We start from the raw sequence: 13,047 nt of genomic DNA, 5'->3' as shown, positions 1-13,047 counted from the left end.
GAGTCAGTCGATTGTGATGCTGCTGCACACACCCGCCCTGCTGGTCAAAATCTGCCAATACATGAGGAATCTGTACTGTAATGCGCTTTGAGTGGTCATCAAGACTAGAAAAGTGCTGTATAAAAACAGACCATTTACTATTTTCTGTAAATAAAACTCATAATGCAAACATATTTAACAGGACAAATATTATTATAACTATTGACAATAGTGGATCTCCACACTGCACCACTGCACTACACTGTATATGTAGCTGCATCCTGCCTGGTAGCCTTTGATTTGTTGTTGCATTTTAAAGAAAACCTCCTTACGCTCCTTTGTAAAAGGATTCATTACAGCCTATGCTTAAAAACTTTAATATTTACATAAATGGTTCAAGCAAAACTTTTAATTTTTAAATACTTTTTTAAAAATCAAATCTTGACCTGATATGATGTCATTTTGTCACAGATGTCTGTCCCATATGGTCTAGCGGTTAGGATTCCTGGTTTTCACCCAGGTGGCCCGGGTTCAACTCCCGGTATGGGAATACTATTATTTATATATATATATATATATATCAAATCTAATATATATCAAATATATCATATATATATTATATATATATATATATATATAATATATATATTCCTTGGTAACAATACAGCAATTGTAATTAAGTAATTAAGTCAACATTACTCCAGCTGGTTCACTAATGGCAGCATTTCAAGAGAAAGAGCAACAGAACATTATACTGATCTGCATTGAGAATAATAATAAAACGTTCCTTATCCATTCAAGATAACAAAGTGCAAGTTACAAAATATGTAGTTAAACAACATAGACCAATAGAATAAATAATCTCAAATGTCCTCCGTATTGATACAGTGTGGAATGTAATTAACCCTGGTATATGTTGAACCAATATTATTGGCAGTCCCATGACGTAATGGATACCCAAGTGTAACTTTAAAAATAGGATGAAATACACGCAGAAGCCAACGGAAATTCAACTGGGAACACAATAATAATACATTTTTATTTGACATTTCTTTAGTACTGGATCATTACACCACAACACTGCCTGGCAGCTTTTAATTTGTTGATACATTCTTTGCAAGGTTATTCATTGCCTAGGCCCAATGCCTAAAATTTGAAAAAATTAAATCTACATTAATTTGCCATGTCATGGACAGTTTGATATTCTTATTCTGAACTGACATCTGTCCCATATGGTCTAGCGGTTAGGATTCCTGGTTTTCACCCAGGTGGCCCGGGTTCAACTCCCGGTATGGGAATATTATATATCGTCAATGGTAACAATAATGTTGTAATTTGGTCAACATTACAAAAACTGGTACTTTCTTGACTCATGGCAGCATTTTAAGAGAAAGAGTGGCAGAACATCATACTAATCTGCATTCACAATAGTAATAAAACTTTCCTGATCCAAACCAAAGTGCAAGTTACGGTTACAGTGTGCATTAGGTGTTGAGTGATTGCAGGTAAAAAACAGAAAAAACTGTGAAGAAGAAGCAACCAGCTCCAGCAGAGCTGACCTTCGGCCTCTGTTCTTCCCCTCCTCTCCTCGGCCAATCGGATATATGACTGTTCTCTTACCCTTTTAGAATTAGATTACTTCCACTATAGCAGCAATGCTGGACTGTATATTACAGTATAATTTTATATGAAATGATAAACTTTGCTTTAAACTCTCCTGTCATTTGGTCTATTGAAACTGTTCAAGTGATACAACATATCACCTGTGAACAGCACAGACTCTGATATAACAGACTTAGATATAAGAGCATTTCTTACACATTAAAACAAGTGAAATATTCTGCACACACACCACACACACACACACACACACACACACACACACACAGACGTTTTAAATGCACCACTGGTTGAATATTTGTCCCCAAATTGTGAATATTACCCAGTGACAAGCCGCACATTAATGATTAATTATCTGCTTTGGTGGCTAATCTGTTTGGGATGCTCACATCATTTCACTTTAATTGTTTCTCGTCTTTCTCTCTCTTCATTCCTCTTTTCTCATCGCTGCCTCTTTTATATCTTTTCTCTCTAACACACTCTTTCTCTTTCCACACTCATTGGATGAAAACACCAATAAAATACATTGTAGGACATTTATAAATCCCCCGTCTCAAGGTTCACACTCATCTATTCTCTCACCAGGTTGTATGAACAATGATTACCTACATTGACCAGCAGAGGACAGTAACCACCAGTCTATAAATCCATTGTGCAATAATGTCAGGATGACTTCTATGGGTAATGAGGTGAGAAAAATATATGAATTAATGTTTTGTCTTCATCAGATTCAGGTCATGAGTTGCTACCGAAGTTAAATCGCAACTGAATGAATGAAGAATACCAACATGGGCTTTAGCCAAAGGATAGCCAGCAAACGCATGGTACCTAATGGGCAACTTATCAGATAAAGAGCTGAAATAATGCACCTCACACATTTTGAAAATTTCTATATCAAATACTTCATACACTGTATTTGTCTTTAACTTATCCTCTATGCCTTTTACTGTGTTTCTCAACCCCTGTTGTTTTTTTAATGTTATATATACACGTCTGACTTGCCGTGACTTATATGGAATTGGAATTATTGAAAAACGGAAATTTGTCATTTTCGGGCAAAACTTTAAATTGAAGTTCACGACGAAATGGAAAGTTATTTATAAAATAATTTCATTCTTGACACACTCTCCTCAGTTTCTACTGAGAACAGAGAGTCATTTAATTTGTCCGTAGACAACAGATAATTGATTTTTAGGCTTAAGACTCTGAGTCATCTCTGAAACACAACATTTTTAAAAACTAAAATGAGTCATGTTACTATTGAAACATTTAGTAACTTCCACACAAATGGAAGTTGCGCGGTCTTTCCTCCACACTATTCTACTTATTTTTATGATCTTGCTTTTTATTAATTCAACCATGGGCTTTACTGTAATCTTAATCCTGCTTTAACCTTAATATTATATCGTTTTATACTATTTCAATATGTTTGTTTTTAAGCTTCTGTTGCTCTTTTTTATGCGAAGCACATTGAGCTGCATTTTATACAATGAAAAGTGCTACAAAAATAATAGGGCTTTTATTATCATTATTACTAATGCTCAGGTGATGCACTTCCATTATATCCAGATATCCAGTTAATGTTTTAACCCGGAGGCAGATTTAGATCCATGTAAAACTCGAATGAATGGCTCCACTTTCTGGTAAGAGCCTTACAAATTGAATTTCACTCATCTTTTAGCCCCGAGTGAGCTTAATGATAATGAACGACATTCACAGGAGCAGCCGTGACATGCGCTTCTCATTTTGGACGAGACATAGACGTGGAATTCTTGCTGCGTGGAAACGATTGAAGTTAAATGTGTCTGTTGTCCTCGTGACTGGTGACAGTGGTGAGTTAGATGCAGAGGATGAGATTCAGCAGATGTTTGTCTGGCGGTAGCTGCAGCTTTCATTGCCACAGCAGAATAATATCCCATGAAAAAGAAAATATTAAACTTGAATGTGAAGTCTATCTCATCCCTCACACAGACGACAGACATAACTGATGAAACATCAGCTGCTGCCAGGTTATTCACGCACTTCCCTAAAGAGTTAACTGTGGCGCGGCGAGGAGTTTGATGATTTTGGAGCAGATGACAGCTAATTGATCAGGACTTAACAGCTCGTATTCAAGAACACACAGGACAGGGATTTTCAAAGCCTAACGCACGCATAATACACAAACAAGTGAGACAACGTGATTGGTTGAAGCTGATTTTCTCCAGTGTCTTCAAAGTACTGATGCTGAGGTTGATCAGACCATTATATATATCACCTTGACAACCACCCTTCAGAGGCAAGACACACGACTGCTCTGTGTGTGTGTTTGTGTGTGAGTGTGTCAACCTACCTAAGTTCTCTCACACTACTCCGCTCCTCCACTCCCTCCACTGGCTACCAGTGGCTGCCCGTATCCGCTTCAAGGCCCTAGTACTTGCGTACCGTCCTGTGAAGGGATTGGGTTGACATTGAATGAGATTGGTAGAGAATTGGGGGTACGCCCTGGACAGGTCGCCAGTGTATCACAGGGCTGACATGTGCTGTGTCCCAATTCAGGGGCCACCACCTTCAGAGGACACGGCCTGCGAAGAGGAGCCCTCCGTGGGTGGGCCACGTAGACCGTGAAGGCTGATCCGAAATGAGACTTTCCATTATTTGCATCACCAACTTTCTGCCCTTACCAGCGCTGCAGTTTGGACACAACGAGAAGGTTTTAATGCCCCTTGTTTTTTTTAGCTGTTGAGTTGAACATTTACGATGCGTTGTTCAAACATAACCAATATATGACAACTTTGTTCATACACACAAGTATTTTAACCATTAGCATGCTGATGTTTGCCTCTTTATCGCTTCAGTCTTAACAGCTATTGGACTGACTTAGGAAAACATTTTATACAAATATTCATGGTCCATGGAGGATGAACCTATAACAAATTTGGTGATCGTCTTTTCCTCCATTGTCATCAATAGGTCAGATTTTTTAATTATCTTCTAAAATGATTATTGATGATAAAAGACGATTGGTACAAAATTTTGTACAGACATGCTTAGTCCCCAGAGGATGAATCCTAGTCACTTTGACCTTGGTTGCCAAAGTGGTCACAGCACATTTAACTACACCTCTGTGAGAAGTAACACCCCCTTTTCTCTTACTGTCCCTTTCTCCAGTAATTTAGTTTATAACCAAATACCTGCAACACTAACATCCTCATCATGTGTGGCGTGTATTTAGTGCTAATTAATCTGAACATACTACTGCGTCACATGTGCACTGTTATTGACCAGCATGTTGTTTTTGCGTTGCAAGAGAAAATGCTTTTGTGATGAAGACCAGCTGATATTTTGATCAACATTTGCCACGTTGAGTTATGTTTCCATCCATCTACTCTTCCTTAAACTTTCCTCACACCTTCTGCTCCTTCCCTCCTTTCTCCTTTCTTTCTCTTTGAACCTCTCGGCCCTTCCTCTGAAGCCCGGGCACATCACAAGTGGGGGATGTATTAAATCTGAAATCTTTCCACTTCAGTGGGATTCAGGAAATTGTCTACCCCGCGGGAAGTAAATGCAGATGGAGGGATAGACGCAGGGAGAGACGGCGGCTGCAAAAAAAATGGGTAAAATGGGTTGGGTAGGTATTTTGGAAGATGGATGGATTGGTCGTGAGCACGGGAGAGACAGAGGGGGCATGGAGGGAGAGATGGGGAGAGGGAGGTGTGGGAGAGGAGATGGGTGAGCTGTCTGTTTGAAGATAAATCAGAGAGGCAGCGTAGTGAGGAGGTCTATATCCATAAACACACACACACACACACACACACAAACAGATGTGTGTGCACACTCACGCTTGAACTCACACACATGCAAACACACACACACACACAAACAAAAATACACATCGTCGCTTACTCGCTTGTGCACACTCTGGCCCACGGCGAGGTGGTAAAAGGCCACGGCTGATTGGATGCTGCAGGCTGATTTCATCCCCGAGTGGCAGAGTAGTGCATGTTGGGATGTTTGGATACAAATGCAGTCATCCATGAAGGCATGAGGTAGGTCACTCCTCTACTCCCCTCATCTCTCGCATCCCTCCTTTTAACATCTCTTTACTCTTCCCTTTCTTACATCATCTTTTTCTCATCTTCTCTCTCCTGCTCTGTTGTCTTTCTTTTTTTAATCTCGGCTCTTATGGATAATTTATAACCATTTCCCCCCCACAGGGTTTTTCACTAATACACCCCCAAATCTGCCCTTTTCTCCGCTCCTATCAATCCATCTTTCACACAGGGAATGTATTCTCTCCAGGGTATTAACAGTAGCTCTCCATCCTCCTCTCTTTCTCCATCTCTCTTGCCCTCTTTTTTCTGGCTCAATTCATTTCCATTTGTCTTCCATCTCTCCTTTTAAAAAAAGATCTTTTTTCTAGCTTAACTCTCCCTCCATCTTTCCTCCCGCCTGCAGTTCTGTTTGCTGACACACACACACACGAACCTTGTATCCCCGCAGTGTAGCGCGCTAACAGAATAATTAGTCGTGCTTGATGTGTCTGACAGTTCTAATCCTTCTAAATGGCCACCACATGTCTTCCCTCATCAGCCCAGGGCCAGGCACACACACACACACACCCACACACACACACACACACACACACACACACACACACACACACACACACACACACACACACACACACACACACACACACACACTTGCACCGCGTTAGGTCAGACATATTTTCAAATGAGATGCATCTATCTGTGTTCAGGGCACATTTGAGAGGCTGAAATCCAATACACAAGGTAACTGATCATGGCTGCAGAGAGCCAGCTTCTTAACCAATCAGGTTTTACTGAGAATGACGAGCTAGTTGTCTCTTATAGGTACCTGTAATGAATCTCTGGCTCTGGTTGTTGGTGTGTGACGTTTGGTTGTAATGTTCAAGCCAGTACACCAGTGTTACATAGTGCAGTTGTCCAGGGGGCGCTGTGGCAGGGAATGACAATCTCCCCATTATAAGTTTGTGTACCATCCAAATTATTTTAAAGCTGTTATTTTAAGGTATAAGTAAGTCTTTGAGCCAATAATTAAGACTAAAGCAATATGGTTGATGTAATTTCCAATTCTTCATTATAACACATTGGACTCAATATTACAATGTGTGAAAATTTTCCATATATTTTCTACCTTTGTGCCAGGGGTATTTTTTACAGTTGTAGAATAACCATATTCCATGAACTCTTCACTAGAGGTTGATGACACAACAGGTGGATCAGTGTTCCTCCCTCTCCACAGGCGCGAAAGAGAATGATTCCATTTTCTTGAATTGACATGGTGTTATATAAGCCCTATATGCACCATTTTTATTTGGATAGTTTTATACCTTACACGTTTGGATAAAGCTGTGGTGGTTTTTAGTTTTTTTAAATTCAACTCATCTGGTCTGAGCAGATTTTGTCTCCATATGGCCTGAAGCCCACTGGATTTAACTCAGGACTGTGAGAGCTTTACACCTGAGCAAAGATACTGTATGTGTGTTTGTTTGATGGCTTGTCTGTGTTGGTTTGCTTAACCCATATATGTGTCTGTTTCACTCTATTTAAATGTGTGTGTACTTCTATAGATTCTATAGTATAGATCATATGGAGTGAGGATATTTTTGGGACAATGAGGACGGTTCTTGCAAATTCAAAGGCCTGTTTGACGGTTTAAATTAGTTTTTATTGTTAATGTTGTTATGGTTCAAGTTAGGGTAAGGAGTGTCCTCACAATGATAGAAAATACGGATGTGTTTGTGTGTTTGTGTGTGTGTGTGTGTGTTTGTGACTAAGCTCATTTCTCCCAGTGGAACACGACAAGCATCATTACAGTGTTGCTCAGAGTCAACATGGAATAAATACAAACAGATAGATGTGTTCTCTCTGTTTCGCTCTATTACACACACACAAACACACTGCTGTGATGTAAGCCTTTGATATAATGTGTGTGTGTTATCTGCGTCTTTGTGTTATTGCCTGGCTGTGTGCTGTGAGTGCGCTCTCTCAGTGCACAGTGAATCCTGTAAGACCACGATAGAAAACAGAGGCAGAGTCATGGGGGGGTTTGCAGCTTTGTACAGCTCCTCTGTGAGATTTCCCCCGAGAAAAGACAATCAGCACCAAAGAGGGAGAGAGAGAGAGGAGGCGATATCACAGGAGAGAAAAAGAGAGAAACAGGAAAAGGCAAAGCTGCGAGAAGGGGCACATCAGGTAGACTGTAAAAGAGAGTGCAAAAGAAAAAGGTGTCAGGAAAACAGGCGAATGAACTCGACAAAAAAAGAGAAAAAATAAAGAAAGTTCAAAATAAGATGGAAAGATGACGTGAGTTAAGGGAGCGAGAGAAAAGTAACGAAAGAGCTCTTAAAGGAGTAGTTCAAAAATGTTCTGTTTATGTGCATGATGAGTTAACATGATATGTGTGATGAGGTGTTTTGCTTCTGATGTGGAGCTTAAACGCTCATCTGGAGATCGGTATTTTTAAAATGCTGATTTTAAATTAGAACATGATTTGATTTATTTTTACTGGACTCTGTATGGAATGAACTGTTTTGCAAACTATTTATTACATAATTGTTTTGAAGGCACCATTATTTTATTTTAAATTTAATAGCTGTTACATCAGCTCTGTCCCAATTAAGGGGCCGCCTCCTTTGGGAGACGTGATCAATGTGGCCCACGAAGACCTGAAATGAGACAGTCAAGTCTACGGAGGACTTCTTAGTTGTGTCAGCAGCTTGTCCCTAACCCTTACCATTGCATCGTTAGCTACCATGTAAGGCTACACTTACTGCAGCTCAGCCACCCGGAGAGCTAGCTCGTTAGCTTCATCTCTGGAATGCAATCAATCCTGGGATAGGTTGGACCGAGGGCGATCCACCGGTTGTGTCCTTTGTCACTCGGGACTGGAAGGGCACATTTGTACGAACCTATGGAGGCTTATCAAACTAGGTCTTTTGCCATTGTTTGGATTGCGAGACCCTTAGTGGTTGAAGTTACGTATCGTACATTGAACTCCAGACTGTTGACATCATGGTGGGTGTGGCCAGGGGCACTTAGAACACCTTCTGGAGCCGATAAGTTTAGTAAGATTTAAAAACCAAATAAGCAGAGGGAGGCACCAACTTTTTGAAATGGTCATATTCTTCTACTCTAAAGTTTGTGCATATGGCTATTTCCTGGAAGCAGTGTGTTGCAGTGCAGATGTCAATCACAGATTAGTCTGTTCACTTTTTGACCACTACACATAAAGAAACAGAAGAGAGAAAATCCAGCACATGATCTATTATGTGCACAAAAATTCCCATGGTTGTACACACACATGGACGCGCACACTCACACACGCATACACACCCATCCTCAAATACATGTGTTTCATTTCAGATACACAGTCACATGTCTCTAGTGTGACTATGTTGTCTACCACACATCATCATCATTATTATCCGTGACTGCAACATTTCTCAAAGTTTAAAGCTCCAAAATAAATCCTCTTCAGATTCACGTTGGTACTTGAAGCCACATGTGGGGACATGAACGTAACCGTACTTCTCCATCTTACCCTGAATGAAGCACTCAGGAGAATGGGGGACAGTCCGTAATGCTAAACAGCCATTTTCAGAAGAAAGGCTACTTATTTCCATGTATTGTTTGTGGGAACTAAATACAGATGGTCACATAATAGACAAATTACTTGTTAATGAATTGTTATTGTTTGAAAAACTTAAACGCATCATACAACATAAATATAATACTTTTGATACTAATATTTATTTTGTACAGTGGAGGGAAATAAAGAAAGTTTACTATTCACACTTTCAGAGTAGTTTGATCCTTTTCCATGCCACTCAACTGCAGGCAAATAACCACAGACTGGTAGTTGTGTAGAGCTCAGAATTACTGTGTGTGTGTGTGTGTGTGTGTGTGTGTGTGTGTGTGTGTGTGTGTGTGTGTGTGTGTGTCTGTGTGTGTGTGTGTGTGTGTGTGTGTGTGTGTGTGTGTGTGTGTGTGTGTGTGTGTGTGTGAGACCATTAACCCATCACATGTGTAAAGTGAATGTGTGACCACACACACCGTGAGCCCTTTTGTGACTCAGAGCTTGTAGAGATCAAACACCGGTGCTGTCATATGGTTTGAATTAGGGTCAGTATTCATGTTTCATCATAAAACTTCAATAAAGCAAGACTCTAACAACACACACACACACACACACACACATGCTCACCATGTCAGGGTGTTTGGTTTAGGGAGATTGTTTGTTATGTTGTGTGTCACACGATCGGGCTGTTTTTTCAGTGTGTGTGTTTCTGTATATATAGTTTGTGCATAGTGGTTAGTTAGTGTGCGTCTTTGAATGTGCGCGTGTGTACGTGTGCGTGTATGCGGTTGTGGTTCAGAACATTTTTTCCAAAACCGCTGACCCAAAGGCTATGAGAGGTTGTGGGTTAATGGGCCCACCCTCAATCAGGAAACATATACATATGCAGACACACACACACACACACACACACACACACACACACACACACACACACACACCTGCACACACATACACATCTGATTATGTGTTTTTTGCAGAAAACGTACAAAGTGACTTTATTTAGTTTGTAATAGACGAGAAGTTTTGCCTGTTTTTTGTGACTTTGCAGCTTTGCTTTAGTGTTTAACAAGAAACATTTGTAGCCATTATGTGCAGATATATCCGCAGCACTTTTTTTACAGCCCATATTCACAAATCGTCTCATACAGCTTAACAAGGCATGGCTTCCTCTGCCCTTAACCCCCAACATGAGTAAGGAAAAACTACACCCCCAAAAAAATCATTTTAACAGGACAAACAAAACGTAAAAAGCGTAGAAAGACACGCATTTGAGGGATCCCTCTCCCATGACGGACAGAGGTGCAATAGATGTCGAGTGTCGAAGAGCATGTCAACAAAATAACAATATTTACAGCATTCATGAGAAAAACTGTGTCTTACATAAATGTAGAGGTATTTGAATGTTTAAAGCATTTTTACAAAAGACAAAGTCTGACAGAGATAAGGAAAACAGTAATGACAATTGTAATGCCTGCAGTATTGTCAATAATGGTAGTATATGTATAAGCATATTGTACATCTCAGCAATCTAGTTGTAACTATAATCCACGATCAGCTGCCACCACGAGCTATGATTCACGAACCTTGATCCGCAATTCACAAAAGATCTTAAATTTCAGATATATAAATATATGACCTGTGACTTCTCTGTGTACATTTACCTTGTTTATCTTGAGCTTCCCAGATGTAAAACGGTGACTGGGCCTGTTTGATATATGATGTAACAACAAGTGATGTTGTCTCTTCTCCTTTTTAAAAGAGAGGGTCAGAGGAAAAGCTCATCATCAGTAGCATCGACACTGTTTCTGTAGCCTGCAAGTCACTTTTGAGCAGCACTTTAAAAAGGAGAGAAAGCCATTTGTTAAAATAAATACTAAAAGTGCAGTGGCCCTGAAGTGCAAAACACAAATTGATAAATAAGTAAACTCAAAGACAAATTCAGAAACACACTCAGCATTAATGTCAGTATTTTACATTATGTGACTTATGTCAACATGTCATCATGTCATCAGCATTTCAGTTTCAACATAGTTTATTCATCTCATTCTCTAACTCTTCCATTCATTTCAATATGAGGTGTGTACACGAGTACATCTGATTTTATAGTTTGAATAGTTTGAATAGTATTTCACTTTGAAAGTACGCCTCGGGTTCAGACCTTGTTGGGTTACATAGACAGAACTCAGCTCCATAAAAGATTTGCCAGCTGGGACGTCAAAATGTTAATCCTCAGTACGGCACAGAAGCCCCTCCGAACTTATAATTTGACGCTAACAATTTGTCAGTGTTAGGATGGTGAATTCTGTCATGCTCGGTCATTCAGTTGTCTGAGCAACGACTTTCTTTTTGAAACGCTTTCGGTTGTGGAAAAGCAATTTCACTGATGTGGTGTTTAAACTCAGCACCACTGGTGTCACATGCATCATTGCTAACCACCCGGCCATCCAACCCCTCTAAAGTGCTTTCAGCTATCAGATTGTGGGCTGAGAAATGTGGATTTTGCTCGTCACAGTCGCTTTGGGTTTTTTTTTTGCAAAAGAATGGTTGCTTCTTATTTTTCTCCTCTGAAGTTCATATGTGAGTTCAGGATGAAGTCGGGGAAAAAAATCCGCATTCTAGGGGCAAATAAAGTCATTAGTATGTTGTCACGCTACCTCACAGTCTGCCCGGGAGTGTCTGCCTTTCATTACAGGCTGATTCCCCCAGGAGTGTTTAACACACACACACACACACACACACACACACACACACACACACACACACACAAAGCCCCACTTGATGCATCAGCAGTGTTTGCTGCCGTTCTCTTGGCCACTGTACTGCTTTGTTGTCAACATGGAAAATCTCCTGTTAACTACCGCAAGTGCAACAGTTTTACACACACACACACACACACACACACACACACACACACACACACACACACACACACACACCACTGTTCATACACTGCCCCATCTGCTGGTTCAGATCATGATAAGAGCATTAATAAAAAGGCTGCAGTATAAGGGAAGTGACATCCCAAGTGGTCACTCAAGACGGATGAAGCTTCTACCTGACATACAAAGTCATCTCTCAGAGGACGAGTCTACATTCTGCGTCCCTGCTGATGCTCGTGTGGTTGTGGTGTCAGTCGGACGCAGCACATCAACACGCTGCCGCTCCTTCAACACAGCGTGCAGGACACTTGATGGACAGTGAAATTCACCCCAGGGACCCTCGCTGTGAGTCTTTGTTCCTTGTGTTGATCCTCAGAAATAAAACCGGGGCGCTCCGTTTTACTCTTGAACTGATTCTGGGAGCTGAGTCCAACTGCTTTGACACACTCCTCAGCAGCTGTACTTTGCCTTCAGCCACGGAGAACAACGACTGCGTTTGTTGGCGCTAGCATCTGATGCTTTTCTACGTCCGTGGCCTTGAAAATGGGTATTTACAGTATTACTGGAAGCAAAAAACACCAGAGTCATCAGTAACCTCTCAGGAACAGCAGACATACCGAGACTATTTGTGCTCTTGTCATGTCATGATGATAATGCGGCGTAAATAATCCCCGTTAGGCATCAATAATCATCTTTTTCCACTTTAACGAGTCCTTCGCTGGGTTTTTTACTTCACGCGTTTCAAGTGTTGCTTTCAAATGACACCGTGCATGGTAAACATCAAGTCATGGGGATCAGATTACGCAAGATAAAGCAAGATTTAGTGCAAGTACTGTTTATGGATGTGCTTAAAGGATCTTATTCATTCCTTTTAGCAGTACACTATTCGTTACACATCACACTTTATACATGAATAATGGCAACTGCTACTCAAAAGCTATTTGAAATTTTATTCAGTTAG

The 13,047-nt window shown here is 40.5% G+C and overlaps 2 non-coding genes across 2 annotated transcripts; both read left to right on the top strand.

The window, feature by feature from the left end:
* Positions 1–457: 457 nt before the first annotated feature.
* Positions 458–529, top strand: trnae-uuc. The gene has a single exon. It is a non-coding gene; the product is annotated as a tRNA-Glu (tRNA).
* A 676-nt stretch (positions 530–1,205) lies between these two features.
* trnae-uuc lies at positions 1,206–1,277 on the top strand. Its single transcript has one exon. It is a non-coding gene; the product is annotated as a tRNA-Glu (tRNA).
* The last annotated feature ends 11,770 nt before the right edge of the window (positions 1,278–13,047 follow it).

The sequence above is a fragment of the Hippoglossus stenolepis genome, chromosome 9, assembly GCF_022539355.2.
Source record: "Hippoglossus stenolepis isolate QCI-W04-F060 chromosome 9, HSTE1.2, whole genome shotgun sequence".
NCBI classification, from domain to species: Eukaryota; Metazoa; Chordata; class Actinopteri; order Pleuronectiformes; family Pleuronectidae; genus Hippoglossus; species Hippoglossus stenolepis.
The sequence above is the reverse complement of the archived record's forward strand: the minus strand, read 5'-3'. Positions and strand labels throughout refer to the sequence as shown.